Source organism: Cynocephalus volans, chromosome 3, assembly GCF_027409185.1.
Source record: "Cynocephalus volans isolate mCynVol1 chromosome 3, mCynVol1.pri, whole genome shotgun sequence".
Lineage (NCBI taxonomy): Eukaryota > Metazoa > Chordata > Mammalia > Dermoptera > Cynocephalidae > Cynocephalus > Cynocephalus volans.
In genome coordinates, this window is record NC_084462.1 from 77,095,134 (window position 1) to 77,119,395 (window position 24,262).

At 42.9% G+C, this 24,262-nt stretch overlaps 1 pseudogene; it reads left to right on the forward strand.

Annotated features, from left to right (window-relative positions):
- The first annotated feature begins 4,887 nt into the window (after window positions 1–4,887).
- On the forward strand, window positions 4,888–22,802 carry LOC134372589 (eukaryotic translation initiation factor 2 subunit 3, X-linked-like; annotated as a pseudogene).
- The last annotated feature ends 1,460 nt before the right edge of the window (window positions 22,803–24,262 follow it).

Sequence of the window (24,262 nt, forward strand, 5' to 3'; positions counted from 1 at the left end):
GAATGATTACATCTTCTACGACACCTGACTGGGTGGCACCTGCTAACCAGTCAGGTGGCCACAGGAGGAGCCTCCCAAGGCCCAAAGATGGGGTGGGGGATGGTTGCATGGGGGAGGGCAGAATATGAGATAAAGCTTACTGTGTAGGAACTCCCCTTCTAGTGTACAACATTTGCAAAATTAACTATTTTTTGAATTGATAATACGTACATGCATACGGCACGAAATTCAAAAGGTTATAAAAGGGTACATAATGGAACTAAGTGTGTTTCATGCAGGCACATTGCATACAGTTATAAAGGAAGCATACTACCTGTCTAAAATATTTATGTATTTATTTTTTCAAGATAAAAATCTTTTTTCTTATTGCATAAATAATATATCTTCATGGGGGAAATGTGAGAAGTACCGAAAAGTCCAAAGCACATAAAAATAATCTGTAATCCCACCCAGCTAGCGGCAGCATCTGCCTACATGTAGATGTGGTTCCTTTCAGTTATTTTAAAAACACATGTACTTACTAAGTGTATTAAATAACACAAGTGCATTAACTAATTGCATTTCTACTCCCATCCGCTAGCCACTTCAGCCTCTTCCCAAAGCCCAGTTGTAGCCAGGGCATAGAGAAGGCTTTGTTTTATGCAAATAAAACAATATTTAAGTTGGGGATGCCTGGGATAGTGAGAATCTAATGTTTCAATTGTCATATCCTGTTACATGCTCGTTGACTAAAATCCTGTGATTGGTCAGGGGGTGGAGGTAGGGCTTCAGATATGGTCAGCAAATCTCAGGACTTTCTGGCAACTTCTAGCAATTTCTGGACAAAACCTATCCCCTTAGCATTCTGGGGTTTTAAAAGAGAGTGGCTACCAAATACCACAGGCCCATGAAGAGGTTTTCATCTATTCATGTTGAGGTTGTTGAAAAAAAAAAAGATGTAATATTTTTCAAAGAGTTAAATTCGTGATAAAGAAATTGCCTTCAATAAAATCCTACTTTTTGATGTTAAAATAGGATTTTCTTTTAGAAACAATGAAATTTTAAAAACTATTTTCTTAACAATAGTAAAAAAGAAAGAAAGAAAGAAAGAGCAGTTGGCAACCCTGTATCACTGCCCTAAATTCTTTTTGAAATTTTAATGACTTGTGAAATGTGAAAGGCTCAGAATCATTGAACTCGATATGAACCGCTTACTGGATGAAGGCCTCTCCAGAGAAGACTCTGTTATTTGTTCATTTACCTGGCTTACCCAGAGCCCTCAATATCTGTTTGACAAGCCACTGGATAGAAAGCCAGCCGGTGTGGGGTGGAGGGTTGATTGGGCTAAGGCTCCCTGTGACACTAGGTCTGAGAAAGGCATTCACATTTGCTACATGGCCATAATTACCTAACCCAAAGTAGGTGCTTTGAATTCTTTATATCTTTCAATTGCTCATGAGGACATTGTAAGTATCAGTATTCTCATTTTACAGCAGAGGAAATGAAAATTCTCAGACATGAAATTGCCTGAAACCACATGGCTGGTAAATTGCAGTTTAGATTAAAACCCAGGGTAGTTGGATGCCAGAGACCTGACATCTCCTGCTAGACAATACCCAGCTCATAGAACACCAGTTAAGGACCCCTGATTTGGGCAATTGGGGAATTTATGTACCTTCCTCTCCTACAAAGGCAGGCAAAATGTTAAAGAGGAGGACAGAGGCACCTTCTTAATTCTCAGCACCACTTTGGTTGGTTACTTGAGCCCCTTAGACCTGAGACATAATAGCTCCATTTAAAAATCAAATTGAGGAAAAGTCATAAAGAGCTAATCCAATTCTATGCAAATGTAGCAGATGAATTATCTCTGTCTTCCCTCCAGTTTCCTTTCTGCATTTTTTTCCTCTCAAATTTACTGGCTTGCACCCAAACCAGCCTCAATTTGATTTAAGAGAATCCCTCAAGGCTGAGCAATTCATATCTATTCCCAGTTGTATACGCAAAGCACATAGAACTCAGTATCCAGTTAGATCTCGGCTTCTTGAACTTTCAGGTGCAAACAAATCACCTGAGATTCTGCTAAAAATGCAGATTCTGATTCAGTAGGTCTGGAGTGGGTCCTGAGATTCTGCATTTGTAACAAGCTCCTAATAGATGCTGATGCTGCTGGTCCTTGGATGACATACTGAGTAGTGAGGGTTTAGGTAATAATTGATTTGTCTAACTAGATGCTTGCGGAGCTAGGCCCTACAATAAAACCTTCTCTCAGGGAAAACTGTCTTTCAGGCATTTCGTCACAGCATGATTCCATAGTGATCTATGTGAAATGATAGGCTATGTGCGCTATGAAAGGAGCTTGGAGCCTCAGCAAATGGTTGTACAGTATGTTTGTTTTAAGTAAGGAGACCTCCCTGGTTTTTGAAGTCACATCGACAGTCACTTGTCAAATTGAATTCTATATAAAGAGGGCTCTTATGGAACCTCCACATTCACATTTGCCTCAACTAAGAGTACATAATCTAATTGTGAAATATCCACTTAAGATTGTGCAAGCTAGGTCTGTCAATCTATGTAGCCAGTTGTAGTTTAGATATAATTCTTATATTTGCCCTACACCTTATTTCTTTATTTAGGATTACAGAATTATTTCCTGGAAAGAACTGTAGAGGTCATCTAGTATCATTTTACAGAGGAAGAATTGTGGTTCAGAGAGGGTGGCCCACTTGTCTAAGGAGATTCAGCACTGAGGCTGTGCCAGAACTCAGAGCCTCTAAGCAAGGGCTGGGTGCCCTGTGCCAACTGGTGGAGGCAATCCAAAGCACTCAAGCTCTTCTCAAACATTTCCTGTGAGGAATCTTTGGCATTCCCATCTACACTGTCTTTGTGTACCTTTAGGAACCCACAGCTGCCATCTCTGAGGTCTCAGTGGTGGGAAAGTTGGGAGAAGAGAGGATGATAGTGAAGGAACTTGCACTGCTGCCTAGGGAAGTAGAAGGCATACACCAGGCTGGCTTACTGGCCGCCCCCACATTTTAGCCTGTGAACTTTAGAGCCTGAGGAATCAGTCTATGAGCTTCCACTCACTATAAATTAGCACCTTCCTGGTTCTAGCCGAGCTACTCGCAGAAACTGAGCAATGGTATTCTGGTGGCTTCTGTGGTAAGCACCACATATCTGGATATCTGGCAACTACTGTTCAGAATTTTAAAAAGAAAGTGCTTAAGTTTGTCTTATGACAGAAGCAACTTTCAAAGAATTTTTATCCCTTGAACTGTTTTTTCCTTTGTCAATTACAGAAGCACTTATTAAGTGCCTGCTTATGGGTCCCCTCTTCCTTCCTCCCTCCCCCTCTTCCTCCCTTCCTTTTTTCACTCCCTCCCTCCCTCTCTTTTCTTCCTCCTCTTCCTCCTTCCCTTCGTCCTCCCCCCCATCCCCACCCCTCTCTCTCTCTCTAATTTGGAATTGTCAGGAAGTACTGGTATGCTGGGAAGAAAAGGTTTACCTGTATGATATACATGGAGATACAATTTTTAGAGAATTAGAGTTTAACAAAGCATATTAAAAAGTGTTTCTCAAACCGTGTTCCATGGAACACAGATTGCGTAGGATGTGCTGGTAAAAACCAACCAACCAAAGGAAGAGGTTTCGCTCTCATTTAATTGGGGAAATGTCAGAAGTGCCACATGTGGTATCTACCTCTTATAGATTTACAATGTCCATTAGCATATCAAAATCTCTCAGACGTACTTCAGTAAAGTGATATTTACATTTGTTTAAACTTCAAGTGGGGTCTGTGAACTTAGCTGGATGTTTGAATGGTTTTCTTATTGGTCTGTGGCAAGTACTGCAATGAACTGGGTAAGCATTTAGAGACTTTAGAGAAATTTGACAGAATAGTTTAGTGTTTGTTGACCCTAATAATACAAAAAAACTGGAGTACTATTTTTGTGCCTTTTAAAATTTTATCTGATAATTTGTATTGTATTTTATAAAAAATTGGTCTGATACAACTGAAAATTAAAAAAAAAAAAATGGACTTTCACCACACAGAGTTTGAGAAGCACTGGTTTAAAACCATTTTCCCCAGCTCTATTAGACCAAAGAAACCCTATTAAGCCTTCCTGTTAATAGTCTAAGGAACTTAAGTTTTGCAGACTGCATTTTGGAAAATACTGTGCAAAAATTTAACCAGACATAATCCGATCTTTCTGTAATAATTTCAAAAGCACTTCAGGATTTTGAATGCCTCTGGTTCATAATCTAGAACCCCAATTTTCACCGTGCTGAAGCTGGGGGTAGTCTTAGTTACTAAACATGTGTACAGCACGGATGACCAGGCTGCAGTGTTTGTCATGTGAAGAGCTGAAGGGAGAATATTAATGGCCCTGACAACCTGAGCAAGGAGTAAAATTTGCAAAAACATTTTAAAAAGGAGAGACATGAGATGATGTACTTGGCGCTAATTAAAATTTCATGCTTAGTGAAATCAAATACTCATGTTTTAAAGAAATTGAAGGCTGTAATATGTTATGAAAATTATATTTCATTTTATCATTCCTTCAAATCTGAGTTGAAAGGATTTTCTTTTAAAAAGATATCCTTATTTCCCCCAAATTACCTTAATTCAATGCTGATTTAATCTCATCATTATTAATTCAAATCTTCAAAGTTAAAAGAAACCAGTTTCTCACATGACCATGAGGGGAAATGGCTTTATTTTAAAATCTACCATGTGATTGCTTTTTCAAGTTCTCTCTGCCCACCTGCTGGTCCTTTGCGGTTCCTCAGCTCCCGTTCCTTCCCTTTCCTTCACTGATTTGTATTTTAGGAAGCTGGGAACTTCATTTTCCAGACATTCGTATTCATCGGCTTTCTGTTAGGTTCTGCCCTGGGAAGCCCTGACAGGAGATGGGGAGGCAGGCGGAGGACAGCAGTGGTCCCCTCCCTGCCGCTGCCTTCGATGGGCTGCTGCGGCCGCTGAGGACGCCCTCGTGGAGTCTCTTGCTCAGCTCAGCACCAGCTCAGCACCTCCTCTGTGCTCCTGCACCAGGCACGCAAGCCCTCTACTGCCCAAGGCTCTCACCTGGCAGTTCCAGCATCAGCCCGTGGGTCCCTCCCAGGTGGTCCCACGATCCCCCAGGAAGCCCCCAGCATCACAGCAGAGAGGGGACTCCTGGTAACCTTTCCTCTCTCTTACATTCCCCAGCCCTAGCATTGTTAGTATTTCATCAAAGTATTATTATTTGGGTTATTTCATCTTCTGATTTTGTTCTTTTAGCCTTTTTAATACTCTGGTAACTACTACCTGTATTAAATCCTCTCTAGGTACCCATTTGAAAACCAGGGTTTTTGAGGCTGGAGTGGTGGTGTCAGCTGCATCTCTCTCGCCAGGATCTCGCCACCTTGGATGTTACCAAGTTGATGGCACTTTCACACGAAGTTATGAGCAGACAAGCCACACTTAACATAGGTACAATTGGTCATGGAGCACTTGGGAAATCCACAAATGTAAAAGCTATTTCTGGAGTTCATACTGTCAGGTTCAAAAGCTAAATGAAAGAAATATTATAGTCATATTAGATATGCTAATGCTAAGAATTATAAACTTGATGCCCCAGGTAGTCCTCGGCCGGAATGTTACAGATCCTATGGAAGTAGTACCCCCATGGGTTTCCTACAGACGGTCCTACAGAGGGGGCTTCAAGTCAGCCAGGCATGTCTCCTTTGTTGACTGCTGCAATGTGGCACTGTGCAGCACTGAGGGATGCAGCTTTTCTGTGGGCAGCTGGTATGAATCTTGCCCTTAACCTCAGACTCCCCAACACCTGGTGTAGAGAAAAATATAACTTTAACATGCGCAATTTGCTTCTGTACTAATGCTTGCTAAAAACGAGAAAACGTAACTAATGCCATTTTAAGTAAGGCAGCTTCTAAGGGGTTATGCAGAGGCCAGATATAATCAAGGCGGGCCCAGGCACACTAAATTCCAGGAAGGGAATAACCAGCACCCGGTTCCAGGAACTGACCAGTTCCTTATCCAGAGGCCACCTGGCCACAAGGAAGATAAACGATTGGGAAATACACTATTCCTTATTGGTGTGCCAGCCCGCTAAAGCCCACCAATAAATCTAAAGGTCGCCTCAGATAACCAGTAAGCAGTATACAACTCATCCTGTTGCAAAAGTCTGTCTTAAAAACTGTATAAAAAGCTCCTGTGTTAAGGGCTCAGGGTCGCTCCTGTCCAGGAGACTGAGTGACCCCAGCATGCTGGAATAAACTCCTCTTGCTTGATTGCATCGGTCTCTGTCTCATGGTCTTTGTGAGGTGAGCTATCCTGACGTGTGGGATTTGTGCACAGTGCGCAGGTCTTACATTTTGGTGCGTTGGATGGGAATCGGCTCTCTCCGGGACCAGAGACTAGAGAATGGAGGATCGCTCGAGCCGGTACCACGGTTGTCTCTGTTTGTCTGCTGTGTCTGTCTTTGTGTCTTTGTTGTTTGCTGTAATCTGGTTTCTGAGGCTCTGAGACGGAGCCATCGGTCTGTAGTGGTCATAGTGGTGGGTAGACATACCAGCATGTCGCGGCCACAGGAATCGTGGAGGACGCTCCAGATTCCTCTGTTGGAGGCAAACAGGTTTGGCTCCATGGGAGATCTCTAGAAAAGAGACCCCTCCCAAGTTCTCTGATAATCTGGTTGTGGCACCCGTGGCAGGGGCGCGTCAGTGTTTTGGTTTTTGTTTGTCTGGTTGCATGTGTGTGGGGACTGACGATTTACTGGGGTGACATGGGGCAGACTGTTTCAACCCCTTTAAGTCTGACTCTGAAATACTAGACTGACGTGAAGGACAGAGCTAATAATTTGTCTGTGCAGGTTAGAAGGAATAAGTGGGTGACATTTTGTTCTTCGGAGTGGCCGACTTTCCAACTTGGGTGGCCCGCTGAAGGTTCCTTCTCTCCGCCACTGATCACAGCGGTAAAAAGAAAGATTTTCAGTTCTGAAAGTCACCCAGACCAGATACCTTATATCATTGTCTGGGAAGATCTAGTCACGGATCCTCCTCCATGGGTCCGTCCCTTTGTTCCCCTAACAGGTCCATCGGCTGTATTTGCCCTTCGAGAAGTGGAAAAGAAGCCAGAAGTCCTACCCTCCACTGATTCAGACTTGCTTCTTCTAGACCCTCCCCCTCCCTATCCCCCTTCTCTCCGACCACAGGCAGTCTGCCCGTCAGCTCCGCCAGAGGACCCACAAGGACCTGAAAGAGGGCCTGCTCAAGGGACATGCAGTAAATGAGTGGCTTCTTCAGAGGCAATTCCTATCTTCCCCCTGTGGGCTTATGGCCCTCCTGATGAAGAGGGCAACCAGCCCTTCCAGTACTGGCCTTTCTCCTCTTCCGATCTTTACAACTGGAAATCTCAGAATCCCCCTTTCTCTGAAAACCCCCAGGGTCTCACTAACCTTGTAGGATCCCTCCTCTTTACTCATCAGCCCACCTGGGATGACTGCCAGCAGCTCTGAGGAGAAACAATGGATCCTCCTGGAGGCTCGAAAGAACGTTCCAGGAGCCGATGGGTGACCTACCCTCCTCCCTGATGTCATAGATGCAGGATTCCCATTGACCAGACCTAATTGGGATTTTAACTCAGCAGAAGGTAGGGAGCACCTGAAGGTCTATTGCCAGGCTCTAATGGCAGGTCTCTGAGGGGCAGCAAAATGCCCCACCAATTTGACTAAGGTAAGAGAGGTGATCCAGGGGCCCAATGAGTCTCCGTCAGCATTTTTGGAAAGACTCATGGAGGCATTCCGTCAGTTTACCCTGTATGATCCTAGTAGTGAGGAACACAAGGCTACAGTGACAGTTGCTTTTATTGACCAGTCTAGTAGAGACATCAGGAAGAAACTGCAGAAGCTTGAAGGGTTACAAGATAAGTCGTTGAGGGAATTAGTGCAGGTGGCGGAAAAGGTTTATCATAATGGAGAGTCAGAGGAAGAGAAAGAAGAAAGAAAGCAGAAAGAGAAGGAAGCTAAAGAAATAAAGAGAGAAAAGCGCCAAGAAAGAAATCTTCACAAAATTCTGGCCACTGTAGTCAGGGAAACTAGGGAGTCCAGTAAGACAGTACTGGGCAACAGGAAGGAACCCCTAGCAAAGGATCAGGGTGCGTACTGCAAGGAGAAAGGACACTGGGTCTGAGAATGCCCCAAGAAAAAGAAAAAACCTCAGGCCCCCAAAGTCTTGGCCCTGCAGGAAGATAGTGATTAGAGGGGACGGGGTTCGGACGCCCTCCCCGAACCCAGGGTAACTCTAACAGTGGAGAGGAAGCCTACTCAGTTCGTGGTAGATACTGGAGCCGAAAATTCAGTATTACAACAAGCAAATGGACCCCTTCTCAAAAAGAAGTTGTGGGTACAAGGGGCTACAGGGTACAGGCAGTACTCATGGAATACCCAAAGAACAGTGGACCTAGGCATGGGCCGGGTATCCCACTCGTTCATTGTCATTCCTGAGTGCCCCTACCCACTACTGGGAAGAGACCTCCTCACCAAAATGGGTGCTCAAATTCATTTTGACCCCGAGGGACCTCGGGTGCTAAATCGACAAGGAAATCCTCTCCAGGTACTAACTCTCAGGTTAGAAGATGAATACCAATTGTTTGAAAAACAAGGGCAGGAGACCGGGCAGATGGACTTGTGGTTAGAAAACTACCCCCAGGCATGGGCAGAAACTGCAGGGATAGGGAAGGCTAAAAACCGGCCCCCCATCCATGTAGAGCTGAAGGCTCAGGCCAGTCCTGTAACTGTCCGACAATACCCAATGTCCCGAGAGGCACACGAAGGCATCCGACCCCACATTGCCCATTTGCTCCAGCTGGGGATCCTACGAAAGTGCCAATCGGCCTAGAACACGCCCTTGCTACGGGTCTGAAAACCTGGGACTAATGACTACAGACAGGTCCAAGACCTCCGAGAGGTAAATAAGCAGGTGGCCGACCTCCACTCCACAGCTCCTAACCCCTATAATCTTTTATGCTCTTTACCCCCAGACAGGACCTGGTACTCGGTACTGGATCTCAAAGATGCATTCTTCTGCTTACCGTTAGCTGTAAAAAGTCAAGATTACTTTGCCTTCGAGTGGAAAGATCCAGAGACTGGCCTAGCAGGGCAACTCACGTGGACCCGCCTGCCTCAAGGGTTCAAAAATTCGCCCACCATCTTTGACGAGGCCCTCCACCAAGACTTGGCCATGTTCCAGGCCTCTAACCCCCAGGTAACTCTGTTGCAGTATGTAGATGACTTCCTCCTGGCAGCAGCTGATGAGGAACTGTGTCTGGAAGGAACAAAGTGCCTCCTCACAGAGTTGGCAGAACTGGGCTATCGAGTCTCCACCAAAAAGGCTCAGATCTGCAAGCGACAGGTCAGTTACTTGGGGTACCTTCTTAAAGACGGGAAAAGATGGTTGTCTGAGGCCAGAAAAGAGACAGTGTTTCACATTCTGCCACCCACTAATCTAAGACAAGTCAGGGAATTTTTAGGTACTGCCGAGTTCTGCTGCCTATGGATACCTGGTTTTGCTGAGATGGCAGCCCCATTATGCCCCCTCACTAAAAACAGTCAGCCCTTCAAGTGGGGAAAAGAGGAGCAACAGGCTTTTGACAACATCAAGACGGCCTTAATGTCCACACCGGCTTTGGGGCTCCCCGACATAACCAAGCCCTTCCACTTGTATGTGGCAGAAAATAAGGGGGTTGTAAAGGGGGTCCTAACTCAAAAACTGGGCCCCTGGAAAAGACCTGTAGCATATCTGTCTAAAAAATTAGACCCTGTAGCCTTGGGGTGGCCAGCTTGTCTAAGGATCATAGTGGCAGTCGCAGTTCTGGTAAAAGATGCTGACAAGTTGACTATGGGACAGAGTTTAGTAATTTCGACACCTCTTGCCTTAAAGAGTATTGTCTGCCAGCCCTGGACCACTGGCTCACAAATGCTCGCATGACTCACTATCAGACTCTGATAGTGAACTCAGACTGGGTTACTTTTGCTCCCCCGCGAGCTTAAATCCAGCCACGTTGCTCCCAGACACTGACCTTGACCCTCCTATCCATGACTGCCAACAAGTGCTTGCTGAGGCACATGGATGGCGGAAAGACTTGTCAAATCAGCCTCTGACGGACGCCGAAGCCACCTGGTTTACTGACGGCAGCAGTTTCCTGGAGGAAGGAGTACGAAAGGCAGGAGCCGCTATAGTAGATGGCCAGAACCTGATATGGGCACAGGCCTTACCTGCAGGAACGTCCGCTCAGAAGGCAGAACTCATCACCCTCACAAAAGCCCTCGAACTAGGAGAGGGCAAAAGAATCAACATCTATACGGACAGCAGGTATGCCTTTGCCACTGCCCATGTGCATGGTGCTATCTATCAACAATGAGGTCTGCTAACCTCTGGAGGAAAAGAAATTAAAAACAAGGAAGAGATTGTAGCCCTGCTAGAGGCCTTTCACCAACTGCTAAAAGTGAGTATAATACACTGCCTGGGCCACCAGAAAGGGGATTCCCCCATCTCCAGGGGAAACAACTTGGCCAATTCTGAGGCAAGGGCGGCAGCCCACGGGTCCACATCTATTCTGTTAGTTAACGTCCCTGAGCTAGAAAAGCCCAAGTTTAAATACTCTGCTGAGGACGTAGCAGTGATCTCAAGGGACTCTAATAACTACTATGATCAGGAAAAAGGGCGTTGGCATGCAGCGTCAGGCAAGCCTATCTTGCCACAAGGACAAGCATGCGCCATGATCAAACAAATGCACCAATGGACTCATCTGGGAGTAAACAAATTGGTCCAGACTGCCCTAAGAACAAAATATCATATCATAGGGCTAAAACAATTAGCAGAGCAGATAGTTAAAAGCTGTGTACCCTGTCAAAAAGTAAATGTCTGCAAAAATACAGCAGGACCTGGCAAGAGACTCAGGGGAGACAGACCAGGAGTATATTGGGAAGTAGACTTTACAGAGATCAAGCCAGGTAAATATGGTTACAAGTATCTCCTAGTTTTTGTAGACACCTTCTCAGGATGGGTGGAAGCTTTCCCAACTAAGCAGGAAACTGCCACCGTCATGGTCAAGAAAATCCTGGAAGAAATCTTCCCATGCTTTGGGGTACCCAAGGTAGTTGGGTCCGACAATGGGCCTGCCTTCATTGCCAAGGTAAGCGAGGGAGTGGCCAGACACCTAGGGGTCGATTGGAAATTACATTGTATCTACAGACCCCAGAGTTCAGGGCAGGTAGAAAGGATGAACAGAACTCTCGAAGAGACCCTGACTAAATTAACCATGGAGACTGGCATGGATTGGGTGGTGTTCCTTCCCTTGGCCCTGTTTAGAGCTAGGAACACCCCCCCCAGTTCAACCTGACCCCCTTTGAAATTCTCTATGGTACCCCTGCCCCCTTGACTTTACCGGGGGATGACTTTGAACCCACTTGCCACAGTAACAGTGACATATGCCAGGTTGAAGGGACTGCAAGCGGTGCAGAAGGAAGTCTGGACGCAGCTGGTGGCTGCCTATGAACCTGGGACCCCCGAAGTTTCTCACCAGTTCCAGGTTGGAGACACAGTCTATGTGAGACAACATTGCTCCCAGACCCTGGAACCCCACTGGAAAGGACCTTACCTGGTGCTCTTGACAACCCCCATGGCTGTGAAGGTAGATGGGATCTCTACTTGGATCCATGCCTCGCACATAAATCCTGCACTGGCAGAGGACCAAGGACTGAGAGACGCCACCTGGAGATTCCAGAGTTCCAAGGAACACCCCTTAAGACTGAAAATTGTTCGGACACCCTGATGTTGTAAGATGAAAACTCTCTTGCTTCTCTTATGTCTAACAATTCTCTTCCAGGGCCCAAGAGCTAGCAGCCCACATATCCCCAGAAATTTCACTTGGTATGTTGTAAATGGGGTGGGAGATAAAATCTGGAGTCAATCCAAGGTGACTACAGGAGGGTGGTGGCCTGACTTATTTCCAGATGTATGTGAACTAGCTTTAGGAGCCCCAGGAAACTGGGATTTAGAAGGATACTTTGATACTCTCAGGCCCCCTTCTATCCCCTCCCCACTGGAGCACTGCGGGCTCGATCCATGGGGGAGTTGCTCTACAGCACAATGGCGAAGTATGCTGAGTGCCCTCACCTTCTATGTGTGCCCTGGGTTCCACCGTAGCAGAACACTAAACTATCAGTGTGGAGGCAAAGCAGATTATTTCTGTAAAAACTGGGGCTGTGAGACCACGGGAGACACATACTGGCATCCCTCGTCCTCCTGGGACTATATAAAGGTAACTGCTAATTATACCCACCCCTCTCCCCCTGCTGAAGGGTGGGCAGGCCGATCAGGAAGCAGCTACTTTACGTGGACACTGGTCTCTACCTGCAGTGGGTGGTGCCACCCCCTCAGAGTGTCTTTCACAGAAGCAGGGAAAAAGGCTAGCGGATGGGACAAAGGATATATGTGGGGATTAAGGTTTTTTAAAAGAGAGGTATGATGATGGGCTGTTGTTTACCATCAAGCAAAAACAGAAACCAGTATACTGCCATAGGCCCAAATAAATACCTAATTCCAGGGGTAAAACCAAAGACTACCCCAGCACCCCTGGGTACCCAACCAGAGCCCTCAGTCCCCACTGCAGGGTCAGAGGCTGCAGCACCAAAGGAAATAACTCAGCCCCCCTGAGCCTAAGCCTCAAAAACAACCTGGGTTATTCTGATTAATTTCTGAAGCCTTCAAGGTCTTAAATAGTACCAACCCCAATGCTACCCGCTCCTGCTGGCTTTGTTATATTGTTGCTCCCCCATATTATGAAGGAATAGCCTTCAGAAATAAAATTAATACTACAACCGATGTCTCCAACTGTTGTTGGCAGCAACAACAGATCAAACTCACTCTATCAGCTGTTGCGGGGCAAGGAACATGTGTGGGAAAGATCCCCTCCTCACACAGCCAGCTGTACAACCAGACTCTTAACATGACCCAGTGGTCTAGTGACACATATCTGTTGCCCCCTCCAGAAGGATGGTGGGCCTGCACTACTGGGGTCACGCCCTGTGTTAGCTTACATGTCCTAAAAGAGACCCAAGATTTCTGTGTCTTGATTCAGTTATTGCTTCAGCTCATTTACCATCCCTATGAAGAACTATTATCATATTGGGATGAAAATAATGGGAACTACCGATCCAAAAGGGAGCCTCTAAGTATCACGCTCTCTGTCCTCTTAGGCTTAGGATTGGGAGCAGCTGGGGCAGATACAGGAGCTTCAGCTCTGGTTATTCAACATCAGAATTACCAAAGTTTGCAGGCAACCATAGATGCTGATATTAAAGAAATAGAAAATTCAGACTACAGTGGAGGTCACGAAGGCGGAAGAGGAGAGCTGCCTGCCGCTTTTCTGCCACAAGGAGAAGCAGCCTGAGGCCCACGCCAGATGCAGCTGTAGCAGAATCGGCGCAAAGGAATGGCTTTGAAAGGGTGTCTTTACCCTGCCAAGAACCAGGAATCTTCCCCCAACCCATGGGTGTGACCGGCTGGTGCACCGCAGCCCGCGTCACAGCCATAGCCGAAGACGTGGAAACATGGAGGCCTGAGCCAGCGTGCGTCATCCCGGGCTGCAGCAGTGACTGTGGCTTCTGACCCCCTGCCCCCACCTGCCCGTCCCTGGAGCTGGAAGTGAATCAACCTGCGGCTGAGACAGGGAGATGTCCAGCAGGAGAGGCAGAAGCTCCGCGGAGACCACATGCCCTGTGGGGCCGCCACTGCATGATCCAACAGGTAGGCTTCACCGCTGCCACCCGGCATCACTCCCAGCCCAGCCCAGTGCACACAGAGTGGGGAGACGTCCGGCAGGGGAGGCGGGAACTCCACGGGGTCCACGCTGCTGCGGCACAATCCAGCAGCCCGGCCTCATGTGTACGGAGCACAGAGTCATACAGCAAGGGAGAGAGAAGCTCCGTAGAGTCCACACACCCTGTGGGGGGGGGGCCACGGCCACGCGATCCAGCAGCAGGTAGGCTTCACTGCTGCCACCCAGCTCTATCCCAAGCCTGGCCTAGTGAGCACAGAGCAGGGAGACATCCTGCAGGGGAAGGGGAAGCTCTGCAGAGACCACATGCTCTGCGGTGCCTCGACACATCCCAGTAGCCTGGGCCAGAGCACATGGAACAGGGAGTCACTGAGGCAGCCATACCAAATTGGCAACCACAGCAACATCTTAGTCAGTCAATAGTGTCAAACCTGTGGACTGTGAAACCCCCTGCCACAGAGAATAAACATCAAAGAAAACATACCAGAAATACGAAAAATCAAGAAAGTACACCACCAAAAGATAATAAATCTCAAGCTCTAGATCCTATAGAACAAGAAGCCCTTGAAATGACTGACAAGGAATTTCGAGTGATAATTCTAAGGAAACTGAATAAGATACAAGAAAACTCAGCTAGACATCATGATGAAACGAGGAAAAGTATACAGGACCTGAAAGAGGAAATATACAAGGAAATCAATGCCCTGAAAAAAAATGTAGCAGAACTTGCCAAACTGAAGAAGTTATTCAGCGAAATGAAAAACACAATGGAGAGTTTAACCAGCAGGCTTGTGGAAGTTGAAGAGAGAACCTCTGAACTTGAAGATGGGCTGTTTGAAATAACACAAGCAGACAAAAAGAAAGAAAAAAGAATCAAGGACATTGAAGAAAATCTGAGAGAGATATCAGACAACCTCAAGCGCTCAAATATCCGAGTCATGGGTATTCCAGAAGGGGAGGAAAAAGGAAATTGCATTGACAACATATTCAACAAAATAGTGGCAGAAAACTTCCCAGGTATAGGAAAAATCACAGATCTTCAGATCCAGGAAGCTCAACAATCTCCAAACGTATTCAACCAAAAAGGTCTTCTCCAAGACATGTTATAGTCAAGTTGGCAAAACTCAAAGACAAAGAGAGAATCTTAAAAGCCACAAGAGAGAAGCATCAAATCACCTGTAAGGGAGCCCCAATCAGGCTAACATCAGACTTTTCATCACAAACCCTAAAAGCCAGAAAGGAATGGGATGATATATTCAAAATACTAAAAGACAGAGATTGTCAGCCAAGAATACTCTACCCTGAAAAGCTATCCTTCCGAAATGAAGGACAAATAGTATATTTCTCAGACAAACAAAAACTGCGGGAGTTCACCACCACATGACCACCCTTACAAGAAATCCTCAAGGGAGAACTGGGTTTGGTTCCTGAAAAATAACTACCACTGCCATAAAAACCCAAGAAAAATCTAAAGCCACTAGGATAATAAAAATGGCATTCATGAAGAGAAAACAAACAAACAAAAAGGCTTTCTACAACCTAAGGAACCAACAAACACAGAAACCAAACAGTAAATCAGAAAGCAAGGAACAAAAGACACCTAAGACAACCAAACAACAATGAATAAAATGCTAGGAATAAATCAACACTTTTCAATAACAACTCTTAATGTAAAAGGCTTAAATTCACCAATCAAAAGACACAGACTGGCTGACTGGATTAAAAAGGAGGACCCAACTATATGCTGCCTTCAAGAGACCCATCTCACCCATAAAGACTCACATAGACTAAGAGTGAAAGGATGGAAAAAGATTTACCATGCAAACAGAAAAGAAAAACGAGCTGGAGTAGCTATTCTTATATCTGACAAAGTAGACTTTAAACTAAAAACCATAAAAAGAGACAATGGGGGACACTACATAATGATAAAAGGACTGATCCATCAAGAAAACATAACAATCATAAATATGTACGCACCCAATGTTGTAGCAGCCAGATTTATAAAACAAACTCTATTAGACCTAAAGAAGGAAATAGACACTAATACCATAATAGCAGGGGACCTGAATACCCCACTGTCAATATTGGACAGATCATCTAGACAAAGAATCAGCAGAGAAACACAAGATCTAAACAATACTCTAGACCAAATGGACTTGGCAGATATCTACAGAACATTCCATCCAACAACCTCAGAATATTCTTTCTTCTCATCAGCACATGGTTCCTTCTCCAGGATAGATCACATATTAGGTCACAAATCAAGTCTCAACAAATTCAAAAAAATTGGAATTATCCCATGTATTTTCTCAGACCACAATGGATTAAAACTAGAAATCAATAACAAGCAAAATTCTGGAAACTATACAAACACACGGAAATTAAACAGCATTCTACTTAATGACATATGGGTCCAAGAAGAAATCAAGGAGGAAATCAAAAAGTTTATTGAAACTAATGAAAATAATGATACATCATACCAAAACCTGTGGGATACTGCAAAAGCAGTATTAAGGGGGAAATTTATTGCATTAAATGCTCACCTCAGAAGAATAGAAAGATGGCAAGTGAACAACCTAAAACATCACCTTAATGATCTAGAAAAACAAGAAAAATCCAAACCTAAAGTTAGCAGATGGAAAGAAATCATTAAGATCAGAGCAGAACTTAATGAAATTGAAACTCAAAAAATAATACAAAAGATCAATGAATCAAAAAGTTGGTTTTTTGAAAAAATAAATAAAATTGACAAACCATTAGCATGGCTAACAAAAAAAAAAAAGAAGAGAGAAGACTCAAATAACAAAAATTAGAAATGAAAAAGGCGATATTACAACTGATTCATCTGAAATACAAGGAATCATTTGAGACTACTATAAACAACTATACGCCAATAAGTTTGAAAATCTGGAGGAAATGGACAAATTTCTGGACACACACAAGCTCCCAAAACTGAGCCATGACGATGTAGAAAACCTGAACAGACCAATAACAAGAAAGGAGATTGAAGCTGTTATCAGAAGGCTCCCAACAAAGAAAAGCCCAGGACCAGATGGATTCACAGCAGAATTTTACGAAACATTCAAACAGGAATGGACACCGATTCTTTACAAACTATTCCAAAAGATTGAAACAGACACAAATCTCCCAAACTCATTCTATGAAGCAAACATCATCCTGATACCAAAACCAGGTAAAGATATAACCAAAAAAGAAAACTACAGGCCGATATCCTTGATGAATATAGATGCAAAAATCCTCACTAAAATACTAGCAAACAGAATACAACAACACGTACGTAAAATTATTCATCACGATCAAGTGGGATTCATCCCAGGGATGCAAGGTTGGTTCAACATACGCAAATCAATAAATGTGATACACCATATTAATAAAGTCAAACACAAGGACCATATGATCATCTCTATAGATGCTGAAAAAGCATTTGATAAAATTCAGCACTCATTCATGACAAAGACCCTCTATAAGTTAGGTATACAGGGAAAATATCTCAACATAATTAAAGCCATATATGCCAACCCACTGCCAATATCATCCTGAATGGGGAAAAGCTGAAAGCTTTTCCTTTAAGAACAGGAACTAGACAAGGATGCCCACTCTCACCACTCCTATTCAACACAGAGTTGGAAGTACTAGCCAGAGCAATCAGAGAAGAGAAGGAAATAAAGGGCATCCAGATTGGAAAAGATGAAGTCAAACTGTCCCTGTTTGCAGATGACATGATCCTATATATCGAACAGCCTAAAGCCTCTACAAAAAAACTCTTGGAGGTGATAAATGATTTCAGCACATTAGCAGGATACAAAATCAACACACAAAAATCAGTAGCATTTCTATTCTCCAATAGTGAACATGCAGAAAGAGAAATCAAGAAAGCCTGCCCATTTACAATAGCCACCAAAAAAATAAAATACTTAGGAATTGAGTTAACCAAGGAGGTGAAAAATCTCTATAATGAGAACTACAAACCACTGCTGAGAGAAATTAGAGAGGATACAAGAAGATGGAAAGATATCCCATGCTCTTGGATTGGAAGAATCAACATAGTGAAAATGTCCATACTACCCAAAGTGATATACAAATTCAGTGCAATCCCAATCAAAATTCCAATGACATTTTTCTAAGAAATGGAACGAACTATCCAGACATTTATATGGAATAACAAAAGACCACGCATAGCCAAAGCAATGCTGAGCAAAAAAAAATAAAGCTGGAGGCATAACACTACTTGACTTTAAACTATACTACAAGGTATAATAACCAAAACAGTATGGTACTGGCATAAAAACAGACACACTGATCAATGGAATAGAATAGAGAATCCAGAAATCAACCCACACACCTACAGCCATCTGATCTTTGACAAAGGCACCAAGCCTATACACAGGGGAAGAGACTGCCTCTTTAGCAAATGGTGCTGGGATAACTGGATATCAATATGCAGGAGAATGAAACTAGACCCACACCTTTCACCATACACTAAAGTCAACTCAAAATGGATTAAAGAATTAAATATACACCCTGAAACAATAAAACTTCTTAAAGAAAACAGGAGAGACACTTCAGGAAATAGGACTGGACACAGACTTCATGAATACAACCCCAAAAGCACGGGCAACCAAAGGAAAAATAAACAGATGGGATTATATCAAACTAAAGAGCTTCTGCACAGCAAAAGAAACAATTAACAGAGTTAAAAGACAACCAACAGAGTGGGACAAAATATTTGCAAAATATATATCTGACAAAGGATTAATATCCAGAATATACAAGGAATTCAAACAACTTTACAAGAAAAAAACAAGCAACCCAATTAAAAAATGGGCAAAAGAGCTAAGTAGGCATTTCTCTAAGGAAGATATCCAAATGGCCAACAGACATATGAAAAAATGCTCAACATCACTCAGCATCCGGGAAATGCAAATCAAAACTACACTGAGATACCATCTAACCCCAGTTAGGATGGCTAAAATCCAAAAGACTCTGAACGATAAATGCTGGTGAAGTTGCAGAGAAAAAGGAACTCTCATACATTGTTGGTGGGACTGCAAAATGGTGCAGCCTCTATGGAGAATGGCATGGAGGTTCCTCAAACAATTGCAGATAGATCTGCCATATGACCCAGCTATCCCACTGCTGGGAATATACCCAGAGGAATGGAAATCATCAAGTCGAAGGTATATCTGTTCCCCAATGTTCATCGCAGCATTCTTTACAATAGCCAAGAGTTGGAACCAGCCCAAATGTCCATCATCGGCTGAGTGGATACGGAAAATGTTCTATATCTACACAATGGAATACTACTCAGCTATAAAAACGAATGAAATACTGCCATTTGCAACAACATGGATGGACCTTGAGAGAATTATATTAAGTGAAACAAGTCAGGCACAGAAAGAGAAATACCACATGTTCTCACTTATTGGTGGGAGATAAAAATAAATAAATAAATTCACACACACACACACACACACACACACACACACACAAAACCAGGGGGGTGGGGGGGTAGAAGACATAATAACTACAAATCCTTGAAGTTGATATGACAAGGAAACAGAAAGGACTTTGTTGGGTGGGAGGGGGGAGTGGGGGGAGGGAGGGAGGTTTCGGTAATGGGCCACAATAATCAACCACATTGTATATCGACAAAATAAAATTAAGAAAAAAAAAAAGAACTAGAAAATTCAATTACTGAATTACAGGACTCCCTCACCTCTCTTTCTGAGGTGGTCCTACAAAATAGAAGGGGACTAAACCTCTTCTTCCTTCAGCAAGGGGGACTCTGCACTGCACTAAAAGAAGAATGCTGTTTTCACATTGATCACTCAGGGCTAATTAAAGTCTCCATGGCCAAAATCAGGGAAGGCCTAGCCAAAAGAAAAAGAGAAAGAGAACAAAATCAGGGCTGGTTTGAGTCATGGTTCAATTCCTCTCCCTGGCTCACGACCCTCGTGTCAACCCTGTTAGGACCACTAATTATTTTTTATTTTTATTTTTTTTTATTTTTATTTTGTCGATATACATTGTGGCTGATTATTGCTCCCCATCACCAAAACCTCCCTCCCTTCTCCCTCCCCCCCACCCCACAACAATGTCCTTTCTGTTTGCTTGTCGTATCAACTTCAAGTAATTGTGGTTGTTATATCTTCTTCCCCCTCCCCGGTTTTGTGTGTGTGTGTGTGTGTGTGTGTGTGTGTGTGTGTGTGTGTGTGTGTGAATTTATATATTAATTTTTAGCTCCCTCCAATAAGTGAGAACATGTGGTATTTCTCTTTCTGTGCCTGACTTGTTTCACTTAATATAATTCTCTCAAGGTCCATCCATGTTGTTGCAAATGGCAGTATTTCATTCGTTTTTATAGCTGAGTAGTATTCCATTGTGTAGATGTACCACATTTTCTGTATCCACTCATCTGATGATGGACATTTGGGCTGGTTCCAATTCTTGGCTATTGTAAAGAGTGCTGCGATGAACATTGGGGAACAGATATACCTTCGACTTGATGATTTCCATTCCTCTGGGTATATTCCCAACAGTGGGATAGCTGGGTCATATGGTAGATCTATCTGCAGTTGTTTGAGGAACCTCCATACCATTTTCCATAGAGGCTGCACCATTTTGCAGTCCCACCAACAATGTATGAGAGTTCCTTTTTCTCCGCAACCTCGCCAGCATTTATTGTTCAGAGTCTTTTGGATTTTAGCCATCCTAACTGGGGTTAGGTGGTATCTCAGTGGGGTTTTGATTTGCATTTCCCGGATGCTGAGTGATGTTGAGCATTTTTTCATATGTCTGTTGGCCATTTGTATATCTTCCTTAGAGAAATGCCTGCTTAGCTCTTTTGCCCATTTTTTAATTGGGTTGCTTGTTTTTTTCTTGTAAAGTTGTTTGAGTTCCTTGTATATTCTGGATATTAATGCTTTGTCAGATATATATTTTGCACATATTTTCTCCCACTCTGTTGGTTGTCTTTTAACTCTGTTAATTGTTTCTTTTGCTGTGCAGAAGCTTTTTAGTTTGATATAATCCCATCTGTTTATTTTTCCTTTGGTTGCCCGTGCTTTTGGGGTCGTGTTCATGAAGTCTGTGTTTAGTCCTATTTCCTGAAGTGTTTCTCCTATGTTTTCTTTAAGAAGTTTTATTGTTTCAGGGTGTATATTTAAATCCTTAATCCATTTTGAGTTGATTTTAGTATACCGTGAGAGGTATGGATCTAGTTTCATTCTCCTGCATATGGATATCCAGTTATCCCAGCACCATTTGCTGAAGAGGCAGTCCCTTCCCCAGTGAATAGGCTTGGTGCCTTTGTCAAAGATCAGATGGCAGTAAGTGTGTGTAGGACCACTAATTATTTTAATATTGCTTCTGACCTTCGGTCCCTGTATTTTAAATTGCTTACTAGCTTTTGTTAGAGAACGTGTTAGTACTGTTCAAATTATGATGTTAAGACAACAATATCAGGAATTAAATCGACAAGAGACAAGTATTTCATGATTGAAATACGAACAAGAAACAGGGGGGATTGTAGAGAAAAATATAACTTTAACATGCGCAATTTGCTTCTGTACTAATGCTTGCTAAAAATGAGAAAACATAACTAATGCCATTTTAAGTAAGGCAGCTTCTAAGGGGTTATGCAGAGGCCAGATATAATCAAGGCGGGCCCAGGCACACTAAATTCCAGGAAGGGAATATCCACCACCCGCTTCCAGGAACTGGACAGTTCCTTATCTAGAGGCCACCTGGCCACAAGGAAGATAAACGATTGGGAAATACATTATTCCTTATCGGTGTGCCAGCCCGCTAAAGCCCACCAATAAATCTAAAGGTCGCCTCAGATAACCAGTAAGCAGTATACAACTCATCCTGTTGCAAAAGTCTGTCTAAAAAACTGTATAAAAAGCTCCTGTGTTAAGGGCTCAGGGTCACTCCTGTCCAGGAGACTGAGTGACCCCAGCATGCTGGAATAAACTCCTCTTGCTAGATTGCATCGGTCTCTGTCTCATGGTCTTTGCAAGATGAGCTATCCTGACGTGTGGGATTTGTGCACGACGTGCAGGTCTTACACTGGCTGCTATACAAATCATGAAACTGAAGCATATTTCAACTTTAAAAAATAAAACTGATTTGGTAAAAGAAAGTCAGCTAAAGAGCAGTATGAACAGATCCTTGCATTTGTACGAGGTACAATAGCAGAAGGAGCTCCCCTTATTCCAATTTCTGCTCAGCTGAAATACAATACTGAAGTTGTCTCTGAGCACAGAGAAAATTCCGGTACTCCCGACTTTACTTCAGAACCCCAACTCATGGTTATTAGGTCCTTTATGTCAATCAACCTGTCTGGGAAGTAGAGGACTTTAAGGGAGGTGTAGCTGGTGGTAGAATTCTGAAAGGGATATTAAAGGTGGGCCAGGAGATACAAGTCAGACCTGGTATTGTTTCCAAAGATAGTGAAGGAAAACTCACGTGTAAACCAATCTTTTCCAAAATTGTATCTCTTTTTGTGGAAAATAATGACCTTCAGTATGCTATTCTAGGGGGTCTTACTGGAGTTGGGAGGAAAATTGATCCCACTTTGTGCTGGGCTCACAGAATAGTAGGGCAGGTACTTGGTGCAAAAGTAAAGTTGGAGTTTTACCGAGGTCTTCATAGAACTGGAAATTTTCTGTTTCCTGTTTAAACAGCTTCTAGGTATATACCCTGAAGTGGACGAGAAAGCAGCAAAGGTGCAAACTCTAAGAATGAAGTGCTCCTGGTGAATACAGGATCCCTGTTAATGGGAGGGACAGTTAGTGCCATCTAGGCCGATCTGGGCAAAATCGTTTTGACTAGTCCTTTGTGCATAGAAGTGGGAGAAAAAATTTCCCTTAGCTGAAGAGTTGAGAAACACTGGCGTTTAATTGGTTGGGGTCAGACAAGAACAGGAGTGACAATCAAGCCAACAGTGGATGATAACTGAAGAATCACAGTTAAATAATACATTTGAATGCAGTCAGAATTTCTTAACAACTGAGGTGTATATTTTCAAAGTGATACTAAGGAATTAATTTCACAGCTCATTACCTTAGTAGGTAGCTGTAGGGTTATTCTCATTTTTTGGTGATGAAAACTTAACCTCTAGTATTAAAACAGGGTCTAAAATAAATGTAAAAATTGGCATAATGTTGGATTGAATTTACATTTTAGCAGAAGTTAAGCATTCCAAAATAATGTCTAATTTATACATCGATACAGGTTTGAAATGAAACTTGTTTGATATAACCAGACTTTGCTGTAGCGTGAATATTACCGAACTTGTTTGAAATAAAGTTTTTCTTCTTCAAAAAGAAAAAGAAAATTCAGAAGAAAAGCTGGTATTGGCACCCTATTTAAATATGGAAATACATATATATGGATATATATACACATATATATTAAATTTAATATCCAATAAAGACTGCCCTTGCTGACCTCTCTTTGCCAAAATTTGTGTAAAGATGCAATTGAATATAAAGTAATGAAGTAAACAAACCAGTTTTTAAGAAAGGTAGCTGGATGGCATTGAGTACATGGAAGTGAGAATCTGTACTTCATAAAATGTATAGTAACAGATACTGGCTTTTAAAATGTATTATTTAAGAGGGTTTGGGAAGTGATAGGTTGGGTAAAGGACATGAAGAAATATCACAATTTGTAAGAATGAATATGCTAATAATAGACAATAAAATTTTTTTAAATGTGCTATTTAATGTATTTCTACAGTTTCATTTCTGAATGGGTTGAACAGGAGATTCCCCAAATGTGTGCCAGTGAACACTGGTCTTTACTAAGAAAAAAAAAAGGCGGATTCTGTGTTTATATACATCGGGGATTCAGAACATATTATACTACTCCTTTTAGGGATTCACAAGGTCTATTAGCATGTAAATGGCTCTAAGAGTTTGCAGTAAACTTACCTGCTTAACTTTGTTTAAACAAAAATTTCCAAAATTTAATTGATCGTGGATTTTTTTTTCTGTTTATCAATAGTAAACTGCCATATTTTAGAACTTATTATGGGGCAGGCATTGCTGGTTCTTTGGATTAAAGGAAATGTAAAGGTAAATATTTAGAAATGTAAAAGATAAATATTTCATCACATATTGTGCTTATCTCCTTACACATTTCACTCTATGCTACATTTGACTTCTCGGTATTTTAATTATAAGCATGTCTTCGCATAATATAAATTGCATAAGTAGTGAGTATATGGCTTCGTTTAGCCAATGCTGGCAGCACAATATGACTGACAGTATCTACCCTAGAAACCGCTTTTCTTCACAAAATGTCTTGGAATTAAATCACAGTCAGATGTAGCAGTAATGAATTCTTCAGTGCTTTCCACATTTGTATTTATTTAAATGCAACACTCATCTTAATGTGATAAGTAAAAATAGCCAA